The sequence below is a fragment of the Fukomys damarensis genome, unplaced genomic scaffold, assembly GCF_012274545.1.
Source record: "Fukomys damarensis isolate Sample0158 unplaced genomic scaffold, DMR_v1.0_HiC HiC_scaffold_12, whole genome shotgun sequence".
In the NCBI taxonomy this organism is placed as follows: Eukaryota; Metazoa; Chordata; class Mammalia; order Rodentia; family Bathyergidae; genus Fukomys; species Fukomys damarensis.
The window spans coordinates 43,052,718-43,066,010 of record NW_022900924.1 but is presented as its reverse complement, the minus strand read 5'-3'; positions in this window follow the sequence as shown (position 1 = coordinate 43,066,010).

The following is a 13,293-nucleotide window of genomic DNA, read 5'->3' as shown; positions in this document are numbered from 1 at the left end:
CGTGTGCGCACCGAAGTGACCACCGTTAGGGATGTGGCCCCTTACTGAGGAGACCCTGCTGCCAGCGGTGAGATTTTCCAGATGAGTCGAGTTCCTGAAAGTTCAGATTGTCTTAAAACTGCCAACAACTACTTTTGTACCAGGGGTGCAGGGGCAAACCGGTACTCCCAGCGTTCTGGAAGGCTGAGGCAGGAGGATCACAAATTGTAGCCAGCCTAGGAAACTCAAGAGACCCTATCTCTAAATATAAATTTAAAAAGGGCTGGGCCTGGGGCTCAGGTTAAAGGCCCTGGGTTCAGTCTGCACTACTGCGGCAAACAAAGCTGTGCTTTTAGCATAGAGTCCAAGACCTGCACTCACCGTGCCTTGCGGCCCGGATGTTTAGGGCCCCGCCCTTTGCCCCAGTACCCGCTTGGCCAATGGGACTCCTGAAAACAGCCCCGGAACTTCCCCAACTGTCCCCCAGGGGGCGCCATTGTCCTCACTAGGAACCCTTATCTCATAGGGAAAGCACCGTGCTTAAGACTTTACTTGCTGGCTATCTAATCCCCCTAATAAACTCCACGAGTGACTGTTCTCTTCCTGGGGCTAAGAAAATACGCTTCAGAGAATATCAACAGTTCGTCCAAGGTCACACAGCGAGTGTGGGAACATGAGAATCTGGACCCAGCTGGCCTTCACCAAAGCCCGTGTCCCCTGCGGGTCGCCAGGTGTCAGCAGGGTTGGGCGGGGGAGTGTGGTCCTGAGTCTCCGTCTGGGACCCGCCCTCTCAGGTGGTCGTGGTAGCTGAGGAGTGGGGGGCCTGACCAGCTGGGCCCCCAAGTGACTGCCCCCCTCGACCCCAGACAGCCGCACAAAGACCTGCGGCCAGAGGGGTGCTGCGGTGTCCCCAGGGGGTAAGTGCCGTGTCCAGCTTAGCCTACCAATGCCCTACGGGTGTCGTTTTCTGGCATCCGGCTGGATATTCACGCCTACCTTTTCCTGGGACAGGGAAATGGGAAGGAAGCGTCCTTTAAAAACATGGGTGCCGCTCTGGGCGTGGTGGTGCACGCCTGTAATCCCAGCACTCGGGAGGCTGAGGCAGGAGGATCGCTGTGAGATCGAGACCAGCCTGGACTACATAGTGAGTTCCAGGTCAATCTCAACTACGTAGTGAGACCCTGTAAAAAAAAAACACAACAAAACAAAACATGGATGCAGCCTGGGGAGGCTGAGGCAGGAAAATCGACAGTTCCAGGCCAGCCTTGCAACTGAGTGACTTAGCAAGATGCTGTCTCAAAACAAATAAATAAATAAAATTAGAGGTTTCCAAATGGGACTAAACACCCCAGGAGTTTGTCAGAAGGAGCAACTGGGAGAGCTGCAGGTGGCCAGGCAAGTCTGAGCTGGAGAGGAGGAGGAGGGAGGGAAGATGGAGCGGAGTGCCCTGGACAGTCGGCTGTGTTGTTCACCGAGGGTTCCTCCTGTGTCAGCTCCAGACCCCTTTTCCCTCACTGTCCTCGGATGGGAGACCAATGGGATGTTAAATGCGGGGCTGACACCGTTCCAGCCCCAGGGGTGATGGGGAGGACTCAGGGTCACACTGAGTGGCGGGATGGCCCTGAGGGATGAGCTTAGCACAGCCAGAGGGAACCCACAACAGGGAGGGAGAGGAAGAAGGCAAAGAGACAGGAAACAGGAAGAGGAGGCCTTCGGAGAGGATGGAGGAGTGATGTCAGGGCAGGGAGGGAAGAGTGAAGGAATTTCTTCACAGAGGAGGAGGTGGAGCAGAGGCTAGGGCTAGGGCCACCGCTGACTTCTGCAGTCTTCTGCATGACTTCAAAAACCCTTGCATGGTGCAGTGGCACACATCTTGGGAGGCTGAGGCAGGAGGATCGCCCTGAGTTTGAGTCCAGCCTGGGCTACACAGTGAGTATAAGACCAGTCTGAACTACATAGCAAGACCCTGTCTCAAAAAATAATTAATAAAAAAAAAATCCTTGCCCAGTGTGGTGGGGCACACCCATAATCCCAGCACTCCGAAGCTGAGGCAGGAGGATCACCAGGAGCTCAAGGCCAGCCTGGGCTACATAGCAAGATCCTATCTCAAAAACACCAGTAGAACAAATGGGAAAAACGAAGCATGACAGTGTGTGACTGCAGTGGGTGGCCACGTGGCCTTCTGTGGAGGTGACAGGGTGACAGGGCAGCAGGAGTGCAGTGAGAGGTGGGCGCATGCTCCCACCCCTGCCCCAGGAAGCAGGGCCAGGCATCGGAGCCTCACCAGGGCCGGCGGCCACTGCGGGCCAGGCTGGGCAGCTCCCAGCTGGGCTCTGAGCAGGCAGACACTCTCCCTGCCGTGACTTCTCTGATATTTATATATTTATATTTCTTTTTTGTGTGTTTTGTTTTTGTTTTTACGAAGCATGACAGTGTGTGACTGCAGTGGGTGGCCACGTGGCCTTCTGTGGAGGTGACAGGGTGACAGGGCAGCAGGAGTGCAGTGAGAGGTGGGCGCATGCTCCCCCCCCTGCCCCAGGAAGCAGGGCCAGGCATCGGAGCCTCACCAGGGCCGGCGGCCACTGCGGGCCAGGCTGGGCAGCTCCCAGCTGGGCTCTGAGCAGGCAGACACTCTCCCTGCCGTGACTTCTCTGATATTTATATATTTATATTTCTTTTTTGTGTGTTTTTTTTTTGTTTTTATTTTTTTGAGACGGGGTCTCACTATGTAGTTGAGACTGACCTGGAACTCACTATGTAGCCCAGACTGGTCTCGAACTCACAGTGATCCTCGTGCCTCAGCCTCCCGAGTGCTGGGATTACAGGTGTGTGCTGCCACACCCGGCACACTGTAATAAATTTTTAAATTTTAAATATTCACCATATATTTGATCACAATGCATAGACTCTTTCTTTCTTTTTTTCTCAATGGGGCCTTGGTATATAGTCCATACTGGCATAGCATTTATGGTTGATCCTCCTGCCTCAGCCTCCTGATGCTGGGATTACAGGCAGATGACACCATGCCTGGCTTGCAAAGACTATTAAACCAACACATAATGGATAATATCACACACAGACCCCATGTGGTTAACAGTGTATGACCCAGGTGTTGCCTGGAGCTGTGCTTTCCTGGTGTCTAGAGATAAAATTTGACCGAGACCCTGAGGGCTTCGGTGAGGGTGTGGAGGGTGACACTGTCATGCCACTGCCAGCTGCAGGGTCCTGCTTTGGGACTTCTTGACCTCACTGCACAAGGAATCCCTGCCCCCCCCCACATATCCACCCAGGTCTGAGACACGCCTTTGTCCCCTCCTGCCGTGCAGCACTGACCGTGGTCTCCAGGCCACCGGCCGCAGCCGCCGCTGCCTGTCACTGAATGTTGGGCTCCCCACATCCCCTGCCCCCGGTGGTGACCTGGGGCCCTTGCCTGCCACTGCCAGGTTCCCAGACACAGCCGGGCCATTCCGCTGGGGCCGACTGGACATCGCCCAGAGGCCCTGGAGCTTCAGCGTGGTGCTGTCTCCCCAGACGTCACCCCGAAACTCAGCCAGCGTCTACACCTTGGAGACAGCTGCCCTTTCGTCAGCCCAGGGCACCCAAAGCTGATGTTTCTTTGTCCTCCGCCCCGTTCTGGATGGCGTGCTCCTCCTCATAGGTGCCACCTCACTCACACAGGGCCATGTGAGGTGACTTTGGGCCCTGTCAGGAGGATCCGCTCTCGAAGGATGGGGCAGGCCAGGGCGGGTGACCGGGACACGGAGGCCGGCCTACAGCCAGCTGGTCCTTGCACGGCGTGTGGGGTTCAGGAGCTGGTGTCGTGGTCAGGGAGGTGTGGAGGCTCCCGGAAGCTGGTGTCCACCAAGCCCGGACCAGGCGGTGCGGACTGTGAGGGGATCCCAGAGCCTTGCCTCACACGATCACCAGCAGCCGCGCTCCGCCCTCCTGATTTGAGGCTGCCCAGCTAATCTGTCCTCAGATAGGCGTGCGGGGACGGCCCTGCCACCAGACACAGCGAGCCAGTCCCTGAGAAGGGACAGGTCCTTGTGAAGCCCGGGGGGCCTTGACAAGAGGAAACCTTCAGGCCCAGGCAGGAGTCCAGAGCGGCGGGGGCTCTGATCCGTGCATCCCAGAAGGGGGCTGGGTTCTCCTTTACAGAGATGGGCGGGTGACACGGGGACACCAGACCTCATCCTGTGAGGCCCAAGATTATAGGGAACGGGGCAACAAGGAGCTGCCAGCAAAGTCACATTTGCTGAGGGCTGAAGGGGCCCCATGTGACAGCCACCTTAGCAATGGGCAGAAGGCTGCAGGTCCAGGGGGAGGAAGGATGCGGTGGGCAAGGGATGTATAGTGCAGAGGAGGCTGAGTCAGGGAGGTGCCCCGCAGGAAGGCACGGGATGGGGACGTGCCAGGGGCAGTGTCAGACACCTGGGAACCAGCGGGAGGACGGGTGAGTCCCCACCCATGAGGCCCGGAAATGGCCATGGCCCTGTCCAGGGGAGGACAGAGAAGAGGTCTCCATCAGCTGCCACCACGGAAGGAGGCCGGGCTGCAAGTCGGGTTCCAGGTGGCAGCTTGGATAGAAGCCCACGTTGTCTGTGTCCCCCTCCCTGAGCGATCCCTCTGCTGGACACTGTCCTGGCCTTGGGCCTGGTTGTTCTAGGCCCTGGGGGCCTCCGGGGACAATTGAGCCCTCTCCCTGTCTCCGCCCATGGCAGCCAGTTCGGGTCCTGTCCCCTCCTGACAGACAGGGCCTGGGACAGGCCTGCGTGTCCTCCCCACATCCCCGTCAGGTGCCTTCCTTACCCAGGTCCCAGAGCAGCCGGCTCGGGGCTGCCTGAGACCTCTTACTTCCTGTTCCTCTTGGCACTAAACCCCCTCCAGAAACCAGAGACCCACCCAGGCTGACCCAAAGCCTGACATTTTCACAACTGGGGAGGGCCGGGCCAGGCCGAGCTCCTTTCACAGAGAAAGAAACTGAGACACAGAGCCCGTGACCCCCTGAACCCACGCAGAGAGCCCCTGAGACCAAAATCTGGGGCACCATCCTGCCTCTGCCTGCAAGGGATGATGACCGCAGGGAGGGTGCTGTCCGCCCCCTGTGGCCTGCAAGGACCATGAAGCCCCCGTCCTCCTGGGCCCAGCGCCGCCAGCCCCTGACTTCACATAGGCCGTCAGGTAAATGCTGTCACCTCCCCACACCTCAGGGTGTCCCCCACAGCCCCCGCCACCCCGGTGGGCTCTTCGTCATCACTGTAGTATTGTGACCCCGCAGCACTTAGGAGGGAACTCTAGGACTTCTGAGAAATGGGCACAAGGAGCCTGTGTCACCGCACTGACGTCTGGCACTGTCTGCAGCTGTCCCTGCCCACCTGAGCCGTGTGGATCCTGCTGCTCTGGCACCGTTCCCTGGTTCTTTCCTCCTGACAGAGGCCCTGTGTGCCGTGCTCCTTTTAGGAAGTGACGGTAACCATCTGGATTTGGAACCAGACAGACCTGGGTTCTGATCCCAAGCCAGCTTGCCGCGGGCTCCTGGTCTCATCGTAGTCCCCACTGTAGGAGAAGTCCCAGACCTTCAGATGGTCCATGAGATCTGCCCTTGGATCCCTGAAGTGTCCTCCAGCCACCTGCTGCCACACCACTTGGAGAAACAGGTGCATGACCAGACTTGGAAGTCCACACTGAACTCTGCGACTCTTCCGCCTATAGCCTGAAAACCCAAGGGGCCCAACTCCTACCCTGCTGTGTAAGGCCATTGATACCCGGCCTCCCAGATCAATCTCTCCAGACTCCTCCAGACCCCTAAATCGACCTCAGGGCCTTAGCACATGCTAATGTGCTCACAGCTGTCTTGCCGCCTCTGCCTGGCTAACTCACACTCCTGCAGCCCAGCCTCACGTCCCTCTGTTGTCCCCTCCCCCAACCAGGTAACCGTCTCCACTGCACAACCCTAGAGCCTGCTGTGCTTCTCTTTCCCGACACTTTGCACAATTAGAATGGTTTGCTCGACTTCCTGTTCACCGGCTTCCAGACCCACTGAGGCCACGATCTCTGCTTCCCGGCCCAACTCCATGATTCACAGACATTGTTTGAACAAAATTCTAACCTCTGTTTAATTTCCTCATTTGTTAAACAGGGTGATAATGCCTGCTGCGAAAAGTCCCAGTGAGTAGCGTTGATATCTATTAAGTCATTGATCTTTAAATTATTTTTTAAAATTTCACGAGTCCCTGTTTGCGGTGCACGATGAGCGCACTCCTGGCGGGCGTTGGTGTGCGTCACAACGCATCTCAGTCCCTTTGCTTCGTCCCCCTCCTTCTCTCGGTCTTCTTGTTCCCCATTGCTTACCTTTACTTTATTTATGCGGGACTTTGGGTTCCTCGTGTAAGAGGACTCATTCGAGATTTAGGCTGATTTAGTTCATGTCGTAATATGGTCTCAAGGTGCACCCTTTTCCACGAATGCCTCGCATACACCTCCTTATGGCAGAGCAGTGCCTCCCTGTGTGCAAAGACCACATGTTCCTCACCCATGCATCTGGTGATGGATATGGGCCGCTTCCAGGGTTTTCTTTTTTTTTTTTTTTTTGGTATGGTACCGGGGATCGAACTCGGGTCCTTGTGCTTGTGAGGCAGGCAGCGGAACCACTGAGCTAAATCCCCGGCCCGATGTCTTTAACTCTTGTGGGAAGATGCCTAGGAGGAGACTAGCTGGGGTGAATGGAATTTCTTGTTTCAGTTTTTTAGGAAGATTTTAACATTATTGCAACTGACAAGTAAATGTGTATATTTATGTGGCAGAGCATGATGTTTTGATTTTTTTTTTTTTTTGAGACAGGGTCTCACTATGTAGTTGAGACTGACCTGGAACTCACTCTGTAGCCCAGACTGGTCTCAAACTCACAGCGATCCTCCGGCCTCAGCCTCCCAAGTGCTGGGATTACAGGTGTGCAGCAACACGCCCGGCTATGATGTTGTGATTTATGTCTGTATTGTGGAATGGCTGAATCAAGCCAATCAATATATGCATAACTTCACATATTTGTGATTGTTTTGGTGGAGAAAATACTTAAAATCGATTTTGTCAGCAATGCGCAGGCGCACAATGTATTGTTATTGACAGAGTCACCAGCAGAGTGCAGTAGATTCTCCTGAACCTGTTCCTCCTACCCACCTGGAATTTTGTGTCCTTCAGCAAATTCTCTCAATTCTCCCAACCTTCCAGCCTCTGGCCCCCCCCATTTTATTGACTGTTTCTGTGAGTTTGATGATTCGAGATCCTGCCTGTAAGTGAGGTCATGTGGCATTTGTCTTTCTGCATCTGGCTTATTTCACCTAACATAACATTCCAGTTCATGTTATCCCAAATGACCAGGTTCCATTCTTTTTCATGGTCGCGTAGTATTCTTCACGAATGTGTCACGTTTCCTTGACTCATCATCATGAAGGGCCTTGGGTTGATCCCACATTGGCTCTCTGCTGATCGTTGTGCTCCTAGTGTTGGCCTGGAGCTGTCTCTTCAGCCTCCTGGACTCCTGCCCCTGAATACTCCCCCAGCAGTGGGTGTGCGTAGATCACACACAAGTTCTGTTTTTATTTTCTGAGGAATGCTTGTACTGTTTTCGTAATACAAGGTTTCCTTCTCTCCGTGTCTTCACCAGACCTTATCCTTCATCTTTCAGCAATAGCCCTTCTAATGGGTGTGAGATAATATCTCGTGGCTTGAATTTTCATTTTTTTATTAGTGATGTTAAACATTTTTTTAAATGCGTGTTGTCCATTTATATGCTTTCTTTTGAGAGATGTCTATTTAGTTTAGTGCATGGTGAAAGATAGGGATCTAGTTTTTTGTTGTTTGTTTGTTTGTTTTTGGTACCGGGATGGAACTCAGGTCCTTCCTTTTGCTTGTGAGGCAGGCAGCGGAACCAATGAGCTAAAATCCCTGGCCCGATAGGGATCTAGTTTTAATCTGTGCCACGTTGAAAGCCACTTTTTCCAACACCATTTATTAAAGAGGCCATCTTTCCTCCAGTGAGGATGGTTAGCTCCTTTGTCAAAGATGAGGTAGCTGAATATGTCTGGTGTCGTTTCTGCATCTTCTAATCTATCCCATTGATCCTTGGGTCTGTTTTTTTTTTGCCAGTTTCATACTGTTTTTAATCACAGTGGCTTTGTAATATAGTTAGTATTTGTTTTCTTACTGCGGAGTTGTTTGAGTCCCTTCCATGTGTTGCAGATTAAGTCCTTCTGGCTATTTGTTCCATAGGTGTCTCTTTGGTGGTGACTTTTTTGTGTGTGTTCAGAAGCTTTTCAGTTTGATGTAACCCCATTTGTTTAGTTTTGCTTTTGTTGCCTTTGCTTTTGGGGTCATATCAAAAAAACCATTGCCCGACCCATGTCCTAGAGCTATCTTTTAAGCCTTCTAGCAGTTTTGTGCATAGTTTCAGATCTTAGTTCTAATCCATTTGAGCTGACTCTTGCATAAGGTTTGAGATGAATGTCTAATTTCATTCTTTTGCATATGAATAACAATAATAATAATAATAATAAGTTTCCCAAGCACATTTATTTGTTTATTTATTTGTTTTTGAGGCAGGGGTTTACTATGTAGCGTGCATTGGCCTTGAACTCGAGGCGACCCTACTACCTCAGCCTCCCAAGTGCTGGGGTAACAGTTGTGTGCTGTCACGCCCAGCCCCAGCACATTTATTGGGGAGCCTGTCTTTCCCACACTGTGTGTTCTTGGCCATTTTCTAAAATTGATAAATGGCCTGGCAGTCACAAAGGGGTCGGCACAGAGCCTAACATCTCCTTGCCAGTGGGTCCCCTCCGGTGGATGTTTCGGATTCACCCTGCTACATGCGCATGAGGTGGCCGAGGTGACGGCCCTCAGGGGACTCGGGCAGCCTTGACCACCCTCTGGAAGGTCACTCCTTGCCCGCAGCCCCCCGAGGAGTGGCAGGCTGGTGGCAGGCAATGTCCTGGGTGCAGAGCTGGGTCCCCTGCTGCTGGCCCCAGTGGCTGTGACGGGAGCTGGCCCTCAGCCAGCTTGTACGGGCACCGCAGCTGAACCAGGACAAAGAAGACCCAGACCGACTGAGCGCACTCCACGCACCAGAGCCTCTGTGGCCAGGGCTGGACCTTTCTTATTCTGGACACACACTGGGCCCCCTTAAGGGCTATCACATGAGCCTGTGTGTTTGCTCATGAGTGAAACGGCCTGGTCCTGGCCGGTACATCTTAGCTGACCAGCCTAGCCTAGCGCACGGGCAGAGAGAACAAGCTCAGCCCTGCTGGTCACAAGGGCTTCCACTTGCCTGGTCCTGGGGAAGGGTCCAGGGCCAGCACAGATGGCAGCTTTTGTGTCTGATGAGCTCTCTGGGAAGGCTCCAGCGTTCTCAGAGGTCCCCCGGGTCCCGTTTCTTTAGACACTGCTGACGTGGTGGCCTCACAAGGTACCCCCTCACGGCTGTGACAACAGTGGCTGTGTGAGCCAACAGCCTGCGTGCGCGATGGAAACTACCGGGATGTTCACACTTTACAAAGTTATTCCAGCGAAAGACACTGCCGTGAGTCCCCTCAGAATCCCCCCTTCGCTTTGAGCACAGTCATCCCTTCATCCTTGCCACTTCTGCAGCAGCTCTGGAAATCCTCTTTCCTGAGGGTCTCGTGCTGGGGTGGCTGCTTCGATTTCCTGAACCGACTCGAGACGCTTGCTTCGCCTGGGCATCATGACTCTGGGGAAGAGCCAGAGGTCACACGGGGCCAGGTCCGGTGAGCGAGATGGGTGAGGGCGGCCTTTCTGCTGGATGGCACGGCAGGCAAGAGGACTCCAGAGCTGCTTCTGACAGTGGCGAGGACGATGCGACCCACGTGTGGGAAGTGACGGTGCGGATTCTGAGGGGGGCGCGTGGCTCCGTGTCTTCTACAGGAATACATTTTTTAAGAAGATTAAGCATTCACGGTGTGTTTGGATCACGCCTCACGTGCAGACATCAGAACAGTGCAGACAGTTCTGCCACCACTCGTTTACAAACTCTCCTTCCTTCCACTGCGATTGATGTCCTGTCCTGGGCGCATCTAAGCAGAAGGCGAGTGTGGCATCTCTCTGCCAGTTCACTTCCAAGAAACACTAAGTGTAAGCAAAAGTCCGCACCCAGTGGACAGGGCCCTGCTGCAGTACAAGTAACCCATTTATGACCCCAAATCTCCACAGGTGTCAGAGGTGGGGTCACACCCGGGGTCCGATGACCTCCGCCTCTGCAGTGACAGCAGCCGCTGCCTTCTGCAGCCATGCCACCCACGAGGCCGAGGGCCCCATCTCCTGTGGTGTCGTGTGACCCTTTCTCTCTCTCTCTTTCTCTCTCCTTTCCTTCTTTCCTTCTTCTTCTTTTTGTTTTTGTTTTTGAGACGGGGTCCTGCTATATAGTCCAGGCTGGCCTTCAACTCACAGCAATCCTCCTGCTTCAGCCTCCTGAGTTCTGGGATTACAGGCGTGCTCCTAAATGCCCCACACTAATGTGGTTCTAATCATTTGGTTCTATACGTGTGCTACCATTTTTATGAGCTGTCTTTTTAGGCATCTCTGATGAAGTTTTTCAGTGTTATGCCCCCACCTCTATTTAATCTGTAAACCCTATGGTGTTTATTCCATGGGGCTCCATAGCATTATGAATTTTTTTTTTTCTGGTACCGGGGATTGAACTCGGGTCATTGTGCTTGCAAGGCAGGCCACCGAACCGCTGAGCTACATCCCCGGCCCCACAGCATTATGATTTTTAGGACTGTGTATGTAGCATTATAGCCAGGACAAGTTGCATAATTTGTGGAGACTCTTTAAAAATTAAGAATTTCAAGCCAGGCGTGGTGGCGCACACCTGTAATCCCAGCACTTGGGAGGCCGAGGCAGGCGGACGGCTGTAAGATTGAGCTATGGAGTGGGTACAAGGCCATCTTGAAATATACAGTGGGATCCTGTCTCAAAAACCCTGCACTCATTCACGCATTCACGGATTCACTCGAATATTCACGGAGGGTCCTTAGGGCCAGGCTCACTGCTAGTCATGGAGATGGGGTGGGGGTACAGCCCACGACAGCTGAAGGAGCCCCTCGAGGGGCCCAAACACAAGGAAAGTGTTGGGACCACTCTTTGGATGTCCCACATTTCTGCGAGTCCCAGGGCTGTGGCATGGACGGCCTTATATTCTGGACTCTGCTCAGGTGGTTCCGTGGTGAAAACCCTGGGAGACAGACATTGGCTCTTCCCAGCGGGGCAGAGGTGGATTCGTTTACTGTCTGTCCAAATGATAACGCCTGCCTCTGCAGAAAGGGTTGGGCAGGTTTGTTTTGAAGCTCCTTGAAAGACACGGGGACCCCCAAGGTGGGAGCTCCTCAGCTGTTTTGCAAACTCACTACATTGCAGACCCTTTGGGGGCTGCCTCTGTGTGGCCCCAGGAGGCTGGGTCAGGGAACGCAAACTTCTGTTTCCAAGCTAAAGCGACCCTGAAATCCTCACTGTGTGGAAAGTGAGTGGATTTCGGGGCTTGTCTCCCACGCGCTGGCAGGAAGTGCGGTCTGGTTGGAAGAGTCGGTGACCCCGGAGGATTTGTCTCTCTCTTTTCCTGTCCTCCGCCGTGAGCAGCTCTCCTCCTCAGTACGCCCCCAGGCTGTGCCGTTGGGTCCTGGAGCCAGCCAACTGTGGACTGTCACTGTCTCCCTTCATTTGTGTGTCAGGTATTTGGGCTCAGCCACGAGAAAGGGACTAAGACAGAAACCAATGCAATTGTGACGTTCATGCCACCTGCTGTGCCTTGAACCATAAAGTCTTTTGTGACCCGTCCCCTGTCCCCTGTGCGTCCCTGAAACCTTGGCAGGCAGACTTAGCTGGAGAGTGGGGTGAACACCCCTAGCGGCCACAGTTCTTCGCCTCTGGGCTGTCGCGTGGCTCAGTGAGGGGACTGCGGGGGAGCCCCGAGGGAGCCGAAACAGGCAGGACGGGTGCAGGGCCCTGGAAGAGCCTGGGCAGGAGAGGGAAGGAAGCTAAGGTTCGCTGGGAGCGGAAGGAGCCCGAGCCCCCTACTGAGTAAGCTCCTGTCAAACCTCCAGCATGCAGGACAATGACAGAGAGGGGTCCCGGGGGCATGCGGGGGGCGTTCTCCCCACAGCGTCCTCATGGGGGAGGTGGCAGCAGGACACTGCGCAGAGGAAGCCCGGGGTCTCTGGCCACCCTGCAGAAGGGTTCCCGGCTCCCCCAGGTGCCAAATCCACATCCGGTGCCTCCCGTCTCCTCTCTCGTGTCTCCTGGTGAACTCGGGGCTCCCTCCAAAGAGGAGACAGGGCCCCCCAAACACAGCGCCACAGAGCTGCCCTTGCTCTGCGGGGACCTCCGCACTGCTCAGCAATCTCCTTCTGCTGCCTGCAGCCCCTGGAGACCAGCCAGGTTCCCCAGGATTCACCCCCATTCCAGGAGGTTTTGGGGTGAGGCTATGCTGCTCTTGTCTCTCCACGGAGCCGTGTGCAGAGGCCTGCGCCCTGGGAAGGTCTTCACTGGTGCTGCTTTGGCTGCCTCAATGTCCTGAATTGATTCAACACGCATCCCTCTCAGGGTCGCTTTGACTTTTGGAAAGAGCCAGAGCTTGGTCGGTGCCAGATCCAATGAACAAGGTGGAGGGGGAGACAGTGTCATGCTTTTATGAGCCTGCCTTTCCGCTGGATGGCAGCAGTATTCACCATATATAGTTTTTCTTTTTTTGGTACTGAGGATCGAACTCGGGACCCTGTGCTTGCAAGGCAGGCAGCAGAACCACTGAGCCAAATCCCCGGCCCTTCACCATATGTTTTTATTACACCTCATTAAGACTCCGGGAAAGAGGACTTCCAGAACCGCCTCAGAAAGTGGCAAGATAATGGGATGAGGGGGTCTTTTGGGGAGGGTGCGGCTCAGAGAGGAGACGCTCTGAGCACAGAACACAAGTCACACCTGGCTGTGGAGTGTGGGAGACAGGTGGGGACTGCAAGGCCCCCTAAGGCAGGGCTGAGATGACGACGGGCAGATGTGACCCTGCTGTTCCGTCTCTGCCACTTCCTCTCGGCCCTCTTGGCCAGGGGACCGGAGAATCAGTGGGAACCCCGTGAGGTGCAGCTGGGGTGTCGGGGGTCTGCTGTCTGCCCAGCTTCGTGCCCCTGACAGATCGGACCGAGGAATGAGCCCAGCTGTTTCCCTGGGTCACCCAGTGTGACTGGGGACTCCTTGGTGACGCGGGCAGGTGTTCAGGGGATTTCCAGGGCCGGTGCTGTGAGACGTGGTCACCTG